This window comes from Schistocerca americana, chromosome X (genome assembly GCF_021461395.2).
Source record: "Schistocerca americana isolate TAMUIC-IGC-003095 chromosome X, iqSchAmer2.1, whole genome shotgun sequence".
Lineage (NCBI taxonomy): Eukaryota > Metazoa > Arthropoda > Insecta > Orthoptera > Acrididae > Schistocerca > Schistocerca americana.
This window is the reverse complement of record NC_060130.1, coordinates 778,173,308-778,187,609: the sequence shown is the minus strand read 5'-3', so window position 1 is coordinate 778,187,609 and position 14,302 is coordinate 778,173,308. Positions and strand designations below refer to the sequence as shown.

The following is a 14,302-nucleotide window of genomic DNA, read 5'->3' as shown; positions in this document are numbered from 1 at the left end:
ATTTCCTTCTTTTGGCACTGTTCCGTGTCACAGCTTGGGTTTTCATGGTCTTTGGGTCACTGTCTGCATCAATTTTGTAATTATTTCTCTGATATCCGTGCAGGTGCCTTGGTTTGTCTTCCGTTCTCTGTGGGACTCTAACCAGTATACTCTACATCATTTTCTTACACCTTCGCTTTTTTACCACCACTTTTATACGTGTCTCACAACGTCGCAAATTCGGAAGTAGTCCATAGACTACTTTCTGCATTAATACTTTCCATTTAGTAGCGACATTTTAGCTCCACTCTGTGAAAGAAAAGGAATACTGATCGAGAAATATGTTCCTCACACCTTTCGGGCGGACACGAACATCGCAGTTCGGAAAAGATCGAGGTAGGAACCACTGATCTCAGTATACGAATTCCGCAACTTGCCCTTCAGGTAGAAGAATGCATACAGTCCTTTGGGCAGACGGATTCTCTGCGCTTTGGAGAACGACAAATACGTGAGTCTTCTCGCCCTAATGCGTACATTTTTTAAGTTGGGAAGATTATGGACAAACTCCTACTTTCAGCGAAATATTGTCGGTTCTGACTCTATACCAAAATCTGACAGGGAACCCAAATAAAAACTGTACTGATCCAGAACAAAATCGTTCAATTGCAAAATTGTGAAACCGACAGATTACACATACTGTTTCGTACAAACGTTAAATGTTACTATTAGATTAAAAATACCTTCAGGATAAAAATACTTGCAATTGAAGTTTGTTATCAGATAATTTCTTTTTTTAAACACATTCTCGTCATTCTTTTGTCAACTGGAGTATAAAAAATAAAAATTCACCTTCTTAATTTTTGTAATAAAATGTAATAGTACTGTTTAGCATAGCACTGTTATACACCTACAATACAGCTTATAGACGTGCTGCGGTAAGTGGCCAAGAGAGGATCACAGGTCTGCTGCTAGTTGCGGATTTGGGGTACTGGCGGTAAGGGCAGCTTTGGCAGATTTCGAGTTGCGGAGATGCTTCGTTAAAAATCTGCGGAGTTCGTGTGGGCCGCATCGTTCAATAGTTTTGATGAAGCGTTAGACATCTGGGATACGCACATTACTGTAAATTGTAGATAGTACAACAAGATATCCCAATCAAGCCAGGCTTCAAACAAATCTGGAAAGCACTTGTATCGGAGAGCTTTTATGACGGTACTCCTTCAGTTGTTACGGATGAGCCGGCCGCTGAGGACGGGCGGTTCTGGGCGCTTCAGTCCGGAACCGCACGACTGCTTCGGTCGCAGGTTCGAATCCTGCCTCGGGCATGGATGCGTGTGATGTCCTTAGGTTAGTTAGGTTTAAGTAGTTCTAAGTTCTAGGGGACTGATGACCTCAGATGTTAAGTCCCATAGTGCTCAGAGCCATTTGAACCATGTTTGGTTACGGATGACAACAAACTTAAGCCCAGGCGACACCATTGGTACCGGTTGTGCTCCACAGCAACGCATGCGTCGCTCTTTGTTATTTATCTTTCTTTGTCCCTGCATGGCAGTGGAAAATTCTGGGCTCTCGCCTCGTTCTCAAATGCCACTCATATGCCGCAAAAATAATTGCACCACCTACTCTCCTTACTGGACGACTAAGGCTGCATATGTCTCCCTTTTCTCCCGTATGTACACTCCACTAATTTTGCCGTGCTGGCAGAGTTCATTCGTTACCAGCAGAAATTTTCGAAGAACGACAGCCCGTAAGTCTCCAAACACCTTTACTCCTCCAAACTCATCAGACTTCGAATAGTTACGAATTTATACAAGCAATTCATTTTTTTTAAAGAAAATACGGCAATAAGTCTCAAATAGATTTATTATGTGTAAACAGCTAGCCTTGTCACCGTATCTGACTTAAAGAACAGCTCTTGAGATGTCTTGCAGTACATGACTGCAATTTTACAAATGGCTGATGGTACAGAACTGTATTGCAGTAGCTATATAATTCCACGCTCTTAAAGGAGAATGTTGGGTTTGCTGTTAACTGGCGACACGTACAGATGAGAAGCTATCGGACGGCCTGAACAGTTTCGGCACCGGAACAAAGATGTAGCCCGAGAGCCAAACGTCAGCCGAAAACAATTATTCTCATCAGTCAGAAGCCTAAGACCACTACTCGCAATGCGGCACAACATTCACAGATGCTGTGGTAATTCACCAAGAGAGTCACATTACTTATAGGTGTCTAAACCATCAGTGCAACCAACCGTACTCGTCTTCACAAGTAGGAAATGAAAATGTGAACTGCGATCTGGTCAGCAGAGTTCTGTTTTTCATCCTGCCTTTGTATTAAAGCTGTATCATTTTTGCCGGCCGAGGTGACCGAGCGGTTCTAGGCGCTACTGTCTGGAACCGCCGACCGCTACGGTCGCAGGTTCGAATCCTGCCTCGGGCAGTATGATGTCCTTAGGTTAGTTAGGTTGGTTAGGTTTAAGTAGTTCTAAGTTCTAGGGGACTGATTACCTCAGAGGTTAAGTCCCATAGTGCTCAGAGCCATTTTTATGCATCATTCTTAGAAAAAAAAACAGTTCTTTTACTGTGATTACCCCTACGTCGTTGTTCCACGTATTTAACCTGAGAACATATGGACATTTGAGTAAAAAAGTGGGCCATTTTCGAGTTATACATTGCTTCTTGTAGCCAAGACAAAGACCTGCCAGGAAAAATGGGATGTATACCACCCCGCCATCTGTTAATATATCTGTGTACTTCTAGGAAGTGAGCTCGCTTTCTTCAGCAATATAATGGGCCATGTCCATTGAGTACTGAATATTATTTGCAGTTTCACGTTTACATCTCCAGAGACAATAAAAGTGTAAAAAAACACAAAAGTTGGTTACATACATGCGTATAAAAGTTCTGATTTAAAATTTATGTGTAGTGAAATATAAGAAAAGGGGGAAATTTCAGCATATATCTTCACACTGAAATAATCTGTAGTTATGGTTCTTGCTGGGAAAACGAGTTGCAGCTCATTATGGAACAGACCTCCTGGGAATGTTTATATAAATATATTACAAATTTTGATATAAGAAATAAGCACTGGCCAAATATGAGATAAATTTAAAGCTGATAACAAGACTGAAATGACGGACGAAGGGAAACACTGAAAATGTCCATGAGCTGCATATGCGGAAGGCAAAGATAAAGAAACTCATTACATTACTTCTATACATACAGGTAGTGTCTGTGCGCCATGCTTTCTGTCTAAATCTAATATCAGAGCATGAACTTAATGACGATGAGAGATACATTGCTCTAGTGCTGGAAACGAAGCAAATGCTGTAGTTACGGCCGGCCGAAGTGGCCGTGCGGTTAAAGGCGCTGCAGTCTGGAACCGCAAGACCGCTACGGTCGCAGGTTCGAATCCTGCCTCGGGCATGGATGTTTGTGATGTCCTTAGGTTAGTTAGGTTTAACTAGTTCTAAGTTCTAGGGGACTAATGACCGCAGCAGTTGAGTCCCATAGTGCTCAGAGCCATTTGAACCTGTAGTTACGTAAATATTTGTGGGTGTGGTCCATGCAAGGAATTTTCTTAAAAAAATCTTGCGATGAAAAATTATAATGTTGGCATTGCCCAGTTTTCCTCAAAATCCCAGCTGCCCAACAATAACAGAGTTTCCTTCGGCCATAGCAGCCAATGCAAGGTAAATTTTCTTTCAGCTGCAGTTATCTAGTGCTAATTATATTCTAATACAAAATGTTACCATCCATGCATGATATCTGGATTATTTGCAGTACACAGAAGAAGTACTTAAGTTCGTTTTTCTCGAAAAGTTACGATTTATAGAAATAGACTTTCTTTTTACTAAAGTGTCAATATGTGGCATTTTAGCGTTTTTCTTTTTCGAGTCATGCAGTACATGTAATTGTGTATTAATCGAAGCAAGAAGTTTGACTCATCGTCCGCAAAATTACAAACAATACCATTTTAACCAAGGGAGTCGTCAAAAAAGGTGTCCGATGACTCACAAGACAGCAATAATTAGTGTTCATTATACGTATCTTCCATTTCCTTTATATATGATTTAATACAGAATTTTCTGAAAAAACGAACGTATGAGATGCCATCGCGATACGTCTGTTCTCTGCAATCGCCATTTCCACTAGTTCCTCAGCTGCTTTTGACAGTCGACCAATGGCTCTTCATCGTAAATATTAGCAGCCATATGCGAACCACGGATTTTTTCTTGGCCGCAAACCTCACATAGTTGATGGTGAATGTCCGAGGTCGTCATGTTTCGCACACTCATTGTTCCAGTTTTACGGATGGCTGACGTTCACACCAAACAAAAGACTATCACCTAATGTACACAGTGCAAAACTTAATGTAGATGCCGTATATTCTTAACCAACATCGACATCGGTCTGACGTATTTCCGAGGCAGCAGCCGCTACGCGTTGTTACTAGAACATGCCCACACATTCAGTAACCTAGGCGTCATATCTACTTTTAAACTAACAAGTAGGTGTACATCTGATAATAGATGCTATCGACGTTTCTATTTCCCTCCTGGTGTTGTCGGTATATACAGACTGTCCCCAACATCTAGGGTCAAAGTTTCACGCAGGATCCTGAACGCCGGCCGCTGTGGCCGAGGGTTCTAGGCGCTTCAGTTCGGAACCGCGCGCCTGCTACGGCGCAGGTTCTAATCCTGCCACGGGCATGGATGTGTGTGATATCCTTAGGTTAGTTAAGTTTAAGTAGTTCTAAGTGTAGGGGACTGATGACCTCAGATGTTAAGTCCCATAGTGCTTAGAGCCATTTGAACAATTTGATCCTGAACGGAGTGTTTTGGAACCAGTGGCCAAACATGAAAATGCCAGGAGTAATGCGCACCAATGGTACGCAATGCGCGTCAATGGTGTGATATACATATATCACAGCCGACTCGGTGTAGGATGTAGATGGATGTACATAAGTGCTCTACAGACACTTCTCTCACACGCGTTACTCATGGCGTATATTTTATAGGTTACATGAAGTCAGCGTGTACGAAATTCCAGTTGAAACTAGAGAGGAACTGGTTGGTAAAGTTCTAGCTGATGTGGTAGTGGCACAGAAGAAGATCGTACTCTCTATCTCACAACTCCTTCAGCTGTTGTCTTGCATTTTGAGCTGGAACGTTGGAAACTGTGAAATGAGGAACGTCAGAGACCCTAACTTCGCCTGTCCAGTCACGTCCTTCACCCCCTATTATGTGTGATCTACGTGGCAGGATGTTTCATACCAGGATTGGTGTGCTAAGCTGTCAAAGGCATCTCCACATCTGAACTGCGAAGCAATAAAGATAATACAGAAGATAACCGACGAGTAGCAGCCGCTGACGAGACGACGATGGTGCAACAGATAACGGGGATAGTGGAGAGGGTGCGGACAAATTTTATGCATCGTTTTAATGTACCCACTGAGACTAGTCGTCGTCATTTTGAACTGTTGCTGTGAGTTTAAGTTTGTCCATTCCAATAAAAAATTACGTACTCAATGGTGCGCAACCAGCCACAAATGCTTTTAAAAAGCTTTATTTTAACACTGTTACCGGTTTCGGCCATTTACACCCATCTTCAGATGACTACAAGTGTTTAATACGGTAATATATTCGTCAGCAGCATGCATCTGCTCCTGCACTGCGCAAGACTACTTGATTAGTTCTGCATCTACATCTAAGTGGCTACCCTACAACTCACACTTTAGTGCCTGGAAGAGGGTTCATCGAACCACTTTCAGATCATTTTTTTACAGTTCCACTCCCGAGTAACACTTGGAAAAAACGAATTACTTATTTCTTCTGCGGGGGCTCTGATTTCTCTTATTTTGTTACGATGGTCATTTCTCCCCGTGGAGGTGGGAGTCAACAAAATATTTTGGCACACGGAGAAGAAAGTTCATGAGAAGCCCTCGCTGCAACGAAAAACTCCTCTGTTTTAATGATTGCCATCACAGCTCACGTGTTATATAGGAGTCACTCTCTTACTTCGCCACAATACAAAACGGGCTCCTCTTCTTTGAACTTTTGCAGTGTCTTCCGTCAATCCTATCTTCTAAGGATCCCTCACGGTGCAGCAGTACTCCACCGAATGACGGACAACCTTAGTGTAGGCAGTCTCTTTAACGGATCTGTTGCATCTTCTAAGCGTTTTGTCAATAAAATGCAGTCTTTGGTTCTCCTTCCCCAAAACACGCTCTGTGTGATAGTTCCAATCTGAGTTGTTCGTAGTTGTAATACCTAGGCACTCAGTTGAATCGACAAATTCTAAATTTGTGTTATTTATCGTGTAACCGAAATTTGACAGATACCTTTCACTACTCATTTATAGGATTACACACGCATTATTGTTTAGTCAGTTGCCGCTTCTCGCACTATACTGATATCTCATATAAATAATTTTGCAATTGTTTTTTATTTTCTGATGACTTTACTAGAGTATAACGTCAGCGTCATACGCAAACAATCTAAGAGGATATTTTAGACTATCTCCTACATAGCTAAAATAGATTAGGAACAGCAGAGGGCCTATATCACTTGCCTGGGGAACGCCATACGTAACTTCTGTTCATTCGATGGCTTTCCGTCAGTTACTACTAACTGTGACCTTTCTGACAGGAAATCACGTATCTAGTCATACAACTGCGACAATATTTATATGCTGTGTGGATGGCTGAAATAACACAGCAAAATTTGCTAACATGCCTACGGGTGCATATTTTTCAGTATTTTTCAAGTCATCCAAGCAACATATAAAGTGGCACTAACGACTCAAAGGTTCTTATCCAGTGCAGAAGCGGATGATACATACTGCTTACGAATATACTACCATAATTTAAAAAATTGTAACCATGTGAAGAGGGCGGGATATATCGAAGCAGGTAAAGTCATTAAAAGAAAGCTTCTTAAAAGCATTTGTGCATGGTTGCTTTCTGCACTAACAATCCTCAACGGCCACAGACTTCAATAAGGTCCAAAAAGGATAAAATACTCATTTACGACCACCAGCTGTTGATATAAAAGTTCTCAATTTTGACCGTAAAAGTTTGGAACACTGAGATGTGCATCTTGTCCAAATTGTAAGGTATTACTCTGTTGTGTCTCAAAAGGGAGATCAGTAGTGGTTGTAGCTGCCAACCGAAAGCGCGGCGGCTATTCGACAAAGGTACAGTTGTAGGTATAATTTTAATAGACCACTCCGTCCGCCTGATCGCAGTGAGGACGACCAAACTGTCTTGGTTGATAATACTGGCAGATGTTTTACAGTACATCTCAAACGACGAAGCGAAGGTGCTGTTTGGAGCTGATTGTGGTGTAATAACCCAGCGAGACTTCATTCCTTTTTCTGCACCATTACTGCCACATGAGAACAATGCGAGCTGGAAAACACTATGCTTCGTTTTCCATTCTTCGTTTGAACGAGTTCAGAAATAGCTTCTCTTTCTCTCTGAAGCACAACATGTCACAGCAATGCCCTCGCAGCCAAACACACTATTCGCTTGGCTGCATGTGCAAGACAAACTTCCAGAACGTAGAACATGCGATAAATGCCACGTTCGCAACGCCTCCTGTTCACTATTAATAGTTGCTCATGCCCTTATTAACACATTTCACCGCTATTTTGTGAAAGTATAGCTCTCTATACGTGACAAGGCATATGTAATATGAATCAGTTAAAAGTGGTCGTCATACAAACGTTTTAGCAACTAATGAATGATGAACCTCCTCTGACATGGTTGAGGATATTAAACACATACGTTTTCATTTGCTGTAACGTACTTTCGGGCTATTTGTAAACCGACTACTTTTTATGAGTGCTAACACATCGGCAAGTAACTACCAGCATCAGACTGCCGTACGGCTCTATAAAATTCTGCATGAACCAATTTTGATATAACCACTGTTGATGACCGCTGTTGTGTATCTGCTCTTTTATGCTCTCCGATCAATCTGTTACTAGGGTCCAGGGAGACATGCATCTATTCTAAAATCAAAGTAACTGTTTAATTGTACAACATGCATATTTCGCCACTAACTATCTCTAATCATACGATAGTATGTGTGTTCATTTTGATAATATTTTAGTAGTGTTACATTCATAGAGTTCATGCACAGTAAATTCAGTACAGTTGATAAATACAGTGTAAGCCAACTATAACACAGAAATTCATTGTCTGTGTCATACCGCACGTGTTACAACTGAAGGTGCGAGCCTGTACAAATAACTCCTTAGGAGTTCATACTGTCCCTCATTTTTTGTGGAAAACAGCATTCTCGTTACAGATTTTGTATTATTTAAACAGATATTCCAAATATTAAGCAAGCACTGTTATCCCGATTTACATTCCAACGGCAACAGCTTTGCACAAGTAAGACGTCTACGAAGTCACTCATTTCCCTTCTGAGTAATATCACGTGCAGCATAGCCTATCAGTCTTCACTACCACAACAGCTCTGGCCTTTCATAATCATCCAGTTTACTGCCGTGACGAGTTCTCACGTACTTCTTAGTCTCTCTTTGCTCATACAGAAAGCAGTACCTCTACGAACCATGCTTTTGGCCTGTAAAATAAGTCACGATGTTCTATACTGGCGCGCAGTCCGGAACCGCGCGACCGCTACGGTCGCAGGTTCGAATCCTGCCTCGGGCATGGATGTGTGTGATGTCCTTACGTTAGTTAGGTTTAAGTAGTTCTAAGTTCTAGGGGACTGATGAGCTAGGATGTTAAGTCCCATAGTGCTCAGAGCCATTTGAACCATTTTGTTCTCGACTGAAACTTTCACTCGTCCAGGTGGATTGTCCAGTGACACTTATCTACTTGACGGATTAAAATTGCGTGCCGGATCTGGACTCGTAACCGGATACCTGCCACTCGCGGCCGTAGATCCGGGTTCGAGTCCCACATCGTTTTAATCTACCAGAAAGAGCTCAATGACTAAATAATTTTCACCAGTGATTTCCGTACATAATTTCACAGAACACACTAACTCAGTCGTAATACAATGGATCCGTATCCACGAGCAGTTCGCTTCAACTGCGATAATCCTTTTCCTGCGGCCGCGGTGGCCGTGCGGTTATAGGCGCTGAAGTCTGGAAGCACGGGACTGCTACGGTCGCAGGTTCGAATCCTGCCTCGGGCATGGATGTGTGTGATGTCCTTAGGTTAGTTAGGTTTAAGTAGTTCTAAGTTCTAGGGGACTGATGAGCTAGGATGTTAAGTCCCATAGTGCTCAGAACCTTTTGAACCTTTTCCTGCTATCTTTGCAGATCACGAATTCGTATATGACTGTTACAGAATTCCACTACCGATTCCTTTCTTACCGTTGTCAAAACTTCTTTACAGCTCTAGATAGTTGATAATGCATTAAACAGCAATTACAACGAAAATAATGAACTTTCAGGAACTCTTAAATTTTTTATATTTTTTTACTTTACTGTCATCAGCAGCTACCTCTTGATGTGTGCAATACAGGTAACGCATATCGTGTCAAAAACGAAATTCTCAGCTACTTCAGATTTACGAAATTGTCGAATGCCTCATTTCGGTCGACTGTTTACGTACACGTTTGTATCAGCTACACTTCCAAGCACAAGACTTCCTTCCCAACGCAAGAAGTGCGGTAAGTCATGAAAAGTGACGGTGTAGTTGGTACCCGACACCTCCTTATGCTTCTGAATTTAATTTAGCTGCAATAGTGCTGTCATTACATGTAAATATACAAAAGTAGTAGCCCTGTCTTCTTCATATTTGTAATAACATGTGGACGACTGTGCTTTTGCAGTAATGCTTATTGCGCAAGTGGTGTCATGGTTGCGTATCGCGAAAGATTCAGCTTAATTTGCGCCCCAAGCGATTGTGTTTTCCTTAGCTGATTGCGTCAATTTTGTAACACGCGCATCAGCAAACAGTGGAACTTAATGTAAGCACAAGGACAAAAGGGACGTCGAAGGTAACTGAATTCCAATAATTGAGAAGTTCCCCAACAACTAATGGCGACGACGTAAAGGAAACAGAAAGACATAGCTCACGTGCAAGTATAGTCTGCTGGAGGACTTGGATTGGAGAGTAATAAAGAGAATTGTATATAGCGTCGCAATATTCCAAAGCTCATCAAAGAGGACGATTAAAACTGGCATTATGAAGAGCAGAAGGACGTGCCAAGCTTTCTGTAATGAATGCGGTGGAAATTACTGCTACTTCCCCTCTCTACTCAGCGCGAAAATAAACTCAGAAATGAGATTCCTCGAGAGGCCCTAAGAGAAGCTCATTTGAACCGAACAGTAATTTCTTTCGTTAGGGCTCAACGCTCCATGGAAATCGAGACAATTAGATATACAGGAAGTTGGGACGGAATTATCTCCGACATGGTTCAAAAACAATCGTATGAAGGCGAAACTGGACGCCAGAAAATTATACACACAATTGTCACAAATCTGTTCAGTAATTACCAACTCTTTGGCATCTAGAAAGTATAAGACAGTTATGACCGGTGAGCGGAAGGAGAATTTCATCATTATAAAATATTAGTCGCATGGAGGCTGTTAAGTCTACGACATGTTCAAAAATGGTCTTTCCGTGTTTTTTGTGTTTTCTAATCCGTTGAATATGGCTTTTAACAGACTTATAATGTTTTAAAATGATTTGTTATGCATTTCATCAAAGTGTATTCAAAGAGCAGCGAGATGGCATACAGTTTCTTTAAGGAAATCCCTTAACCATCCCTTCGAATTTATTCATCCGGCTCGCATTTGGTCAGAACCTTCACACTGCAAGTGTGAATGCAGTTATTTATTTCCGGCTTGTTAAATTTGTTGGTTTCGCTCCCTAGAGAAATGGGAGGCCTCCCATAATTCTACAAAAGCACGCAATTGGTTCAGTGTTGACCGACCCAGATAAAGTTCTTTTGATAATTCCTCGTGCGTGTACATACTATTTTATTATCTCAACTATATTTGTGATTTTATTGCAATTAAACTATGTAGAAGTATCCAAAATATTGAACTGTTCAGTTACTTGGCAGGCGCATGATATCCTCTCACCTCAAATCTATCGTATCAACAAAAGCAGTAAGCCTCATGGCATGTTAAACTTATCTACTGTTCATCTGATGAAATTTTTCCAGAGACATTTTCCTAGTCAGGTTCTATTTAACACATGTACTTACGGCAGCTTCTCAGACTAAACACACCGCCATTTACCTGTATTGTTGTTTATTTAATTACAACCTAGGACATGTGTTCATCTGACATTTCATGGGGAGGCAATATTCTTCTTAATTTATGACCAATTTTGAGCTTGATGTCGTGCAATATATGTTAATGATATAAGCTCAATCACTTTAAAATGGCATAAAAGGCCGAAATCTGGGTCTTAATTAAATAAACACAATACAGTTAAATGGCGGTGTGTTCATTTAAAAATTATTGTATTACTGTTGCTTAGCAACGTCAAAAACTGTTCTCTGAACAAATTTTCCATCTGAAAATTTTTCTGCGAAAAATTATTTTAAATGCTTTCAGTCTCTCTTTTCAGTATCCAAACTAGTCTGTCTTTCAAACTTCCCTCCGTCCGGTTATAACGTTTCATTCTGTTTCTTAAAGAGTAAAAGCTCTTGTATTGTATTTGCTCCGTGTTTGAGATGTAATATGTCCCTTACTGTATTTTTGCTACTCCTCATTACCAATATCGTCCTATTATTTGCATTGAAAAAGAATTCAGTGCTAAAGTTACTTTATTACTGTATAACATGTCGAATGGTTGTATGACTATACACGGCGATTCTATGATGATGTTACAAGCTTTCAGGGATAATGGAGATAGGAAAATGTATCAGTTTGAGGTAAGGGAAGCATATCCGGAAGCGACCGCACCAAAAATTTTAAGCTAAAATCGTCCTGATACTTCTGACACTGAAATACATGTACCCATACTGCTGTTTCTAAGATTGTAGGGTAGGCAATTTTCAGAGGTGGTAGTATGGACCAATACAAGATCAAGATGTCTAGTAAACACGGGCACTAAAATGCATACCTTAATAGTAATGGGTACTTGTTTATTTTCGATACTGTGAAACACATCTCTTCTATTGCAAGCTCTCGGGTTTCCATATTTCTGAAGGATGTAGTATGGACCCAGACAAGGAAGGAAGCCCAGTAAATTTAGGCTTTAAAAGCATGCCTTAAGAGTTATGATCGCTTGTACATCTTCCCTATTTCGAAACACGTCCCTTCTACTGAACAATCGCACATAGCTCTTAAGGTATGCTCTTCAGAGCCCATATTTGCTAAACATTTTTTCCTTGTTTTAGTCTATATTTCCACCTCTAAAAGTTTCATGCTTACAATCTCAGCAACAATAGTACCGATACGTGTACTCTGCTGTCAGAGGTATCACAAGGATTTTCGCTTACAACTTTCGATTCTGTTGTTTCCGAAGCAAGGTCCATTACCTGAAATTGATACGTTCACCCTTCCCCAGTATCCCTGAAAGTTTGTGACGTCATCACGGAATCACCCTGCGTACGAAATTTATAAATCAACTACCAGTCACAAAACAAGTGTAATATTTAAATAGACATGTTTATCGCCAGAAGGCTGCAGCAGTACATTAATGAACATTAGTGTACACATCAGTCCATATCGTGTAGGACGTGTGCACACTGTCACGGATTTATTTTTTCATCCGTAATGGTACAATGTTGCCTATATAGTTTTGTTACCTAATTAACTATTTACAAGGTTTCTAACCTGAGTTGCGATTAACTGATCATAATAGGTTACCATTTCTGTACACTGTTTACATCAGTAGACTCTTTAAATCAGTATGTTTTCTACCAATTTGTTATCTGCGGTTTTGTTCCAAACAAAGTTATTAAGCTATTACCTTTGCCCACCCGCACCTGATTACCCGTGTAAACATGGTTACCTCTCTGCTCTGGAGCACCTTTCAAACACTTTGTGTGAAATCTTGTAGTTTGTGTCTCATGCGTATAAGCCCATAGTCATCGACTTAACAGTTAAGAAAAAATTGTGATTTTATTGCTGAAGGGTGAGGTGCAATAGAAAATGGTTCAATGCCGAATTTTGGAGGAATAGTGATATGTATGTACACGGAGTTGCAAAGTGTATTGGAAAGACGGAAGGAAGATTGGGATTTTGCGTTATTCAACGAGGGGGTCATTCAAGACGGAGCACAAGCTTGAATTTCAAAAGGATGGGGAGGAAAATCGGGTGTGCCTTTTCTAAGGAACCACCCTGGGACGTTCCTTAAGCGATTTAGGAAAATAAGAGAGAACTTAAATCTGGATGACCGAACGGGGATTTGAACAGTTGCCATTCCGATGCGAGTCAAGTGTCTTATCACTGTGCTACCAGGCTCAGTTCATATTAAATTGAGCGATTTCGATGTGAGCACACCTGTCATAAAATTATGCGACGACATTCCATTGTTTTTTTTTTTCGTTTTCGATAGTGAGTACAAGAAATAATTTTTCGCTCTTGGACACCACAACACTAAAAACGTACAAGAAATAACCTACAGCGTCAGCCAATGTTCGTAAATGATTTGTAGCCATCTGAAAGTGACTGTGTTGGAAACCGTTCATGACAATGGAAAACAAAATTACGTAAACATTGCGTCTGTTCCGTAGCTTGCATGGCCAGGAAAAAGATTTCCCCAGTATATAGGCTACGTTGTTCTTCCGACGATGTGATGAAGGAGAGACCGGACTGAAATTAAAACCGTTCTGAAAGGCCTTATACATGTGCGGGCAATAGTCTCCTGGATATATCGATATTTGCGCTAGAGGTAACCAGATTTTAATCTGGCGGTGTAATAATTTATTGTCCTACTTCTGTTCTTTCTTTTGTATCTTATCAACTGTTTTTTTTTTTTACATTTGTAAATATCTTCTACATGCTTTTGTAAACATACGGTAAGTCTCACTTTGGCATTGATAAACAATAATAAATTGTGAACAGTACTCGTTATTATTCTTTGTTTCGTACGTCCATTCGATTTTAATGTTTATTTGAAAAATAGTTTTCAGAAAGCACACCTCAGGAAGAGAGGCTGTTTAACATGAACTGGAATTGAGTTTCGCACAGGCTACTTCATTTCCAAAATCTTGCCTTACCTCAGAAGAAAAAGATAGTCTGGCCTAAATAAGAGACGAAAGATGGGAATAGTTTACGGGCGGCACCTGGGTTAACACACGAGGTTTCTGGACTGTGGCGGTGGGTAAGAGATGAACATTTTCTAGTTATCTTTCTCTCGTGCATTTAGTGTCTCT

The 14,302-nt window shown here is 40.7% G+C and overlaps 1 protein-coding gene across 3 annotated transcripts in view; it reads left to right on the top strand.

Moving 5' to 3' along the window:
- LOC124556769 overlaps positions 1 to 14,302 on the top strand; it is a 92,319-nt gene that overhangs the window by 742 nt on the left and 77,275 nt on the right. The gene's annotated exons all lie outside the window — the stretch shown is intronic.